The sequence below is a fragment of the Pinus tabuliformis genome, chromosome 5_1 (genome assembly GCF_031772625.1).
Source record: "Pinus tabuliformis cultivar Carrire ecotype Pingquan chromosome 5_1, CPIR1, whole genome shotgun sequence".
In the NCBI taxonomy this organism is placed as follows: domain Eukaryota; kingdom Viridiplantae; phylum Streptophyta; class Pinopsida; order Pinales; family Pinaceae; genus Pinus; species Pinus tabuliformis.
Window position 1 is genome coordinate 640,045,166 of NC_142305.1, and position 7,227 is coordinate 640,052,392.

Below are 7,227 nucleotides of genomic sequence, written 5' to 3' on the forward strand. Positions count from 1 at the left end.
TATCTGAGCGTGGAGCATGTTGCTGTAGTGTAGATTCTTGTCTTCGTCCACCATTCCGGCGTTCGGCTGGAAGAGAACGTAGTCCAGCGGGATTTGATCGGCGTTATCCTTGTAGGCAGTAGGGCCTACATTGATATCTTTAGAAACATTTTGTTGGGATGCAATTATTTTTTTTTAGAATCAACCTGCAGTAGTATGCTTGGATGAGTATTTGCATGGATCAAGTAGTAGTAAGGCTCAATATGGATGGTTGTCCAGATAGTATGGCAGTTGCGGATCTAGGGAAGGATCCCTCATTAGTGGTAGACGTGGAAGTGGTTTCCTAATGAGGTTATGCGACAGATTGGGATGTTGTCCAGTAATTGACTTCGGGAGGTCCTTGATTCGGGAGTTGAGGAAGAGAACTCGGGAATCCAACTTGCCAACTACACCTTTCCGAGGGTTATGAGGCAACTTGATGGAGCATCTACTGATAAGCTTGATTATTTTGTTATTTTCATGTAATGTAATCATTAAGGGGGGATGTTGGAGTTAATGCTTACATTCCATATTTGAGAAATTGGTTTGTGATGGTTGAGAAATTCTCTCAACCACTCTCTCTAAATTAGGAATAAGTTGGATCTCAAAAACTCTATTTAATAGAGTGATCTGAATGTGTGTGTGAGTGTCTTTGCACATACACCATTTGTGCATAATATATGTTTGAGTTTCTTTGATTGTGTGATTTTAGCTGTTTCTATCACGTAGATATTTGAGTTTCTTTGATTGTGTGATTTTAGCTGTTTCTATCACGTAGATATTCACGAATAGACTGTAAAATTTATTTTTACCCAAAAATTCAAATAGAAATCAATTTATTTGAAAACATAAATATGTACAGATGGACTATAAAATTTATTTTTACACAAAATTCAAATAAAATTCATTTTTTCCCCTTTCCTGGATTCAAAAGCTAATGAATCTTGCGCAGTTGCCAAGATTGAGAGTTCACCCAACCGAAATACCTAGTGGTCTCGAGCAAAGAACTTTCAAAATCACCGCCTCTTTTTAAAAGGAGAAAGGAACGAAAGACATAACGATCAAATCGATCTTAACTCGAAGGGTAGAGTGTTACAGTTATTAAATGAGCATTTTTATTTCGATTGTTGATTTTTTGAATCTTTAAAAATCAGAGGAATTTCAGCAGGGTCAAATAAATGATCGTGTCCATGTAAAAAAATGAATCATGCTTAATTAAATACTAATTATGGAATTTCATTACACATATTTTTAACTTTTTATATACTTCTTATAAATATGGTATCTTTGTTTTTATAATAATTATTATCTTAATTTTTTTTTTTCAATTTAATTCATTTTTTATATATATGAATAAGCAAAAAAATTTCTTTTCATAAATACTTATCATATTGGCATTTTAATGAATATAAAAAAACTCATTGCTTAATTTAAATATTTACATAATTAGAAATTTATTTAAATTATTATTAATAATACCATTAATTAAAGAGTAATTAATAACATAAATTAAACATTTATAGGTATTTAAATAAAAAATGTAACAATATTTTTAACCATAAGCATTTGCTCATATTTTACCATAGAGATTTTTAATATTAATTTTTTTTTCTTATAATACTATGGGCCAATATTACATATCCGAAAAATATATCCAAAAAATTATAACTCACTTCATATGAGAATTGTTCATATAATATTTAATTAATCAATTTAATTAAGAAGATAAAAATGACTTAACTACTTTGTAAATAAATCTAGACAATTTATTTGTATATACTACTTAGAATATCCTAAACTATTATGTGAATCATAAATCCCTACCATCTACCAAATAATTATTCATAATTAAAATAAAATTACAAAAACCCTCTAAAACATAAAAAAAACTCAATATAATTATATTTATTTATAGAAAACCTTTAAATTACAATCATACCATCATTATTAACAACCAATTACAAATAACTATACGTAATCATACTTATGTTATTTACAACTACTTATAAATAACATATATTATTGAAATATAATTTATTATAATGAAATATAACATAGAGCACTTTACAATCCTTTACCATTCCACCGTATATCAATTTAATTGAAACATTCCCGTCCGCTACGCCAACAAACTGCGAGTATTTATATTAATGGCGAGATATTTAAAATGCTAATATTTACAATAATCCTGACATAACTAGAATTCTAGCATTTTTTATAAACTCTACAAGACTAGATGTAAAGAGTTAGAATGCAGGTACTATAATCATGCGCCATATAGTGGGAAACCCACTAATCTAAGTGTGTGAAGCGGAAGATAAACAAAAGAGGGCAAGGCCAACCTCCGACTTCATAGTCGGAGTCGACCTCCGATTTGTTTCCAATGGGGGGCACTTTCATTTTCAATTTGTTGTTGGGTGAGTTGAGTTAAAAATGTGAGTGGATTCAATGTCTCAACTTTGTAAGATGAGATTAATAAAGAAATATATTGCGTGTGCACAACGACCCATTTTTGCTGTAATTAATAAACGGAGACTCCTATATCCACCTTTATAGCAAAGTTAATGTACCCTGACAGGCAAGGGGAATAGTGGATGCTTTGCATTTATATTTCTCTCAAAGTTGACTTTGGCATGTTAGCAGCAAGACACCCACTATTCCCCTTGCATGTCAGGGTGCATTAACTTTGCTATAGAGGTAGAAATAGGAGTTTCCCCTGCAGGCAATCACTCGCCGCTGATTGTCCGCGATGATGAGGTCGGTCGGGCAGCTGCTCAGAAGATCAGCGACGCATCCAGCAGCCCGGCAGTCTCCGGTGCCACCCTCGGCGATGATGTTCAACGGGACGTTGTAGCCATCGACGAGGCTCACGTCGTAGAAATCCTTGTTGCCGTTACCACCGATTGTGAACTCGGCCAGCGTAACAGGCGATGCCCCACCGGCACCCTCGCATTTGAGGCCGCGTCCACAATCCCCCGTGGCGCAGAAGCCCTTGCCTGCGGCGTCGAAGGCGCAGCCTGTGCGGCCCCAGAAGCGACCCGACCAGCCGACTGGTGCGTCTAGCGCCGGCGAGTACTGGTTCGGATTGAGGGCGAAGCCGCCGCCAGCGAGGGACGCCCCATTTCCCGCCAGGATGCCCGGCCAGATCGTCTGGTTGCATTTGTTCACTAGTGTGAACGTCGTCCCGCTTACTCCACTGCACCCTGCAACAACAAACAAACAAATTAATAATGACCCCAAACTCATCGGTGAGATGTTTAGATAGGAGGACCATGGGTGAATTTATTACAGGAGTTTTTCACCCAGTATGAGTGCCATCATCACCAAGTACGCTACGCTCGGCCCACCCAAAGCCATGAATGTAGAGACCATCGGAGCCGAATTGATGAAAGCCAAAGAGCGAATATCTATAATGGGGAAGCAAGAAGCCAATATTTATTGTTGGGTATTTTTCTTTAAATGGAGAAATACCAAAACCAACAAAATAACCACTACAGAGACAATGCTCTGTTTCCTCTGTCCAGGATCTTTTGCAGAGAACCTCTTTAAAAAAATTAACTCAGAACACAGTCCATTACACAGTCACAACACATTTCTATTAATTTAAAACTGAAACTCTGTTACATATTTCTTCCTCTGTGCAAAGAGGGAATCCAAAAAAAAACTACTCTGCTGCTCTCACAGATTTTCCACTGCTGTGGAGATTACATAAACAGTTTTTCAAAACATACCTCTGTTTTTCAATGCCCAACAAACATTACAGCACTGTTGTGCATATATATATGAAAATCGCACTGCTGTGCATACTAAAAGACAACACACACACACTGTTTACAATCGCAGCCACAATACATATTTCATAAAAAAAATAATCGCACTCCCGTGCGTAACCACCCCACTCACAATACAAAAGGAACTACACTCCACTACTACACCGCGTAGACTATATTCAACATATGACAACGTGTTATATGAGAAAATATAAAAAAATGTGTATGCCATATGGGACATACACCCATAACCAAAATTAAAACATATAATAAATATGGGACGTATGCCCATCCTGTTAATAATGGCCGCCACCAAAACTATGACACACATTAAACTTCATTTGATTCCTCCTACGGCGGTCAACGCAAACGAGACTTCCACTTCACTCAAAATCTGACTTGTCGGGGGTCCGTGCACCTTCCGGAGATCGACGGCGGAGAACACACAGGGAGATCGGACGGTGGAGAGGATATCGGAAGGCAGATTTCCACCGAGCTTTAACTTCCGATGGCTTTCGTTTGCTGATGTCATGCGGGTGACACGCGTCGCCTCCAAATCGCATCGGAGCAACGAGTACGGAAACTGCTTTTTGTTTGATAGCGGTGCGATATCCCTTGGCGGTTTTAAGGTTCTGTTCGGTGGTTTCGTGCCCGTTGAAATTACATTTTCAACACTCCCCTTTAATTTCAACTGCTGGGCATTCAGTCATACCCAAACACTTCCTCAAAAATTCAAAGCTCTTCTGATCCAATGGCTTTGTCAAGATGTCTGCTACCTGTTCTTGAGTCCTGCAATGTTCCAAGACTATTTCTCCATTGTTCACCAATTCTCTGATGTAGTGAAACCTTGTATCAATGTGTTTCGTTCTCTTGTGAAACACTGAATTCTTTGACAATGCAATAGCTGAGCTATTGTCACAAAAAATCACTGTCGCTTTTGCCTGCTCTTGGCCCAAGCTTCTCAACATTCTTCTCATCCACACTGCTTGACATGCTGCTGCTGTAGCTGCCACATATTCAGCCTCTGCTGTAGACAATGCTACAATGGACTGCTTCTTAGAAGCCCATGAAATGGCTCCTGAACCCATATTAAAAACATAACCGGAAGTGCTCTTCCGATCATCTACACTTCCAGCCCAATCACTGTCAGTGTATCCAACCAAATCTGAATGTTCTGAGGTATTATATAAAATTCCAAACATTTTGGTACCTTTGACATACCTCAAAATTCTCTTTGCTGCCTGCCAATGTGCCTCCTTTGGCCTCTCCATGAATCTGGAAATCAAACTAACAGCATACATTAGATCAGGCCTAGTTGCTGTTAAATACATAAGGCTGCCTACAATACTTTTGTATAGGCTAGGATCAAAATCCTTGCTGCTGTCCTCTCTGCTGAGTTTTAATCCCATTACTGTGGGAGTGATGGCTGCCTTGCATTCTTCCATGTTAAATCTGCCCAAAACTTGATTTACATATCTTGCTTGAGATATAAAAATTCCTTTTTCATTTTGATCTACTTCTATGCCTAAGAAGTATCTCAACAAACCCATGTCAGTCATTTCAAATTCATCCTTCATGACTGATTTAAAATTCTCAATAAGATAACTATCATTTCCAGTGAAAATAACATCATCTACATACAAGACAACAATTAAATTTTACCATCCTTTTCCTTGATGTAGACTGTGGGTTCTCCTTCACATTTGTCAAATTCATTCTCCAATAGATATGAATCTATCCTGCTGTACCATGCTCTTGGCGCTTGCTTCAGCCCATAAAGAGCTTTCTTCAATCTGCACACTTTGTGCTCTTCACCTTTCTTCTCATATCCGAGAGGCTGTTCCACATAAACCTCTTCCATTAACACTCCATTTAGGAATGCTGATTTCACATCCATTTGGTAGACTTTCCATTTGTTTTGAGCTGCTATGGACAGCACTGCTCTCACGGTTTCCATTCTTGCAACCGGGGCGAAAGTCTCCTCATAATCTCTCCCATACTGCTGCTTGTAGCCTTTGACAACCAGCCTTGCCTTGTGCCTTTCAATCTTACCTTCAGCATTGCTCTTGGTCTTATAAACCCATTTCACACCAATGACTTCTTTGCCTTTTGGTAACTCAACCAAATCCCATGTTTTGTTTCTCTCTATGGCATTGATCTCCTCATCCATAGCTTCTATCCATTTCCTATCTTTGATTGCATCCTCGAAATGAATAGGATCATCAACATGACAATATAAGGCAAATAAGGAATTCATTCCTTCATCATAAATGTCACTTAGATTTCTAAACTTCTTACCTCGTTCACTTGGTGTGCAAGTGCTTGAAGATGCACTTGAATTTCCTCCTTGTGGTGTACTTGGAGAAGCACTCTCATTGATCCTCAATGGTGTACCTTGTTGTCCTTGTGTTGTCCTCAATGGTGTCCCTTGCTGTCCTTGTGTTGGCGCTGCTGTTTGGGGATTCATTTCAGCCACTTCCTCTTCATCTTCATCATGAGACAAACAGCGCTTGACATTCACTGTTTTCTCTATGCTTCCATCCCAAGCTTCCTCTTCAATGAATTGAACATCCCTGCTGACAAAGAACTTCTTGGTAGATGGAATGTACAGCCTGTAGGCTTTGGATTCATCACTGTATCCAATGAAGATGCATTTCTCCCCTTTGCTGTCCAACTTCCTCCTTAGCTGATCTGGTATGTGTGCATAGGCCACACACCCAAAAACTCTCATGTGGGTGACTCCTTGCTTTCTCCCACTCCATGCCTCTTCTGGCACCTTGTTCATGACTGCTTTTGTAGGACACCTGTTCAATATATAAACTGCACAATGTACAGCTTCAGCCCAATACTCATTTGGCAAATGCTTTGCCTTTAGCATGCTCCTCGCCATATCCATGATGGTCCTGTTCTTCCTTTCAGCAACTCCATTTTGCTGTGGGGTGTACCGAGTTGTAAACTGTTTATTAATTCCATTTTCTCTACAGAATCTTAGGAATTCCTTGGAGATATACTCACCTCCTCTATCAGTTCTCAAAACTTTAATGTGCAGCCCGCTTTGGTTTTCAACAAATGCCTTGAAGTTTTGGAATTTCTCAAACACTTCACTTTTGTTTTTAAGGAAGTATATCCAAGTCTTTCTTGTACAGTCATCAATGAATGTTAGGAAATATTGGCTGCCAGCTAATGATGGAGCTTGCATTGGCCCACACAAATCTGAGTGGATGATTTCTAAGGGTGCTTTTGCCCTTATGCTCTTCCCTGATGGAAAACTTTCTCTATGTTGTTTTCCCAAAATGCAGCCTTCACATAGGCTGTCCGGTTTCTCTATCAATGGTAATCCCTTTACCATTCCTTTCCTACTCAACAAATTTAGACCTCCAAAATTGAGATGACCAAATCTCAAGTGCCACAACCAATTCTCATCCTTTGGCACGCTTTG

General features: G+C 38.8%; 1 pseudogene; it reads right to left on the reverse strand.

Moving 5' to 3' along the window:
* Positions 1–2,688: 2,688 nt before the first annotated feature.
* Positions 2,689–3,404, reverse strand: LOC149166607 (pathogenesis-related thaumatin-like protein 3.5 pseudogene; annotated as a pseudogene).
* Between the last annotated feature and the right edge of the window lie 3,823 nt (positions 3,405–7,227).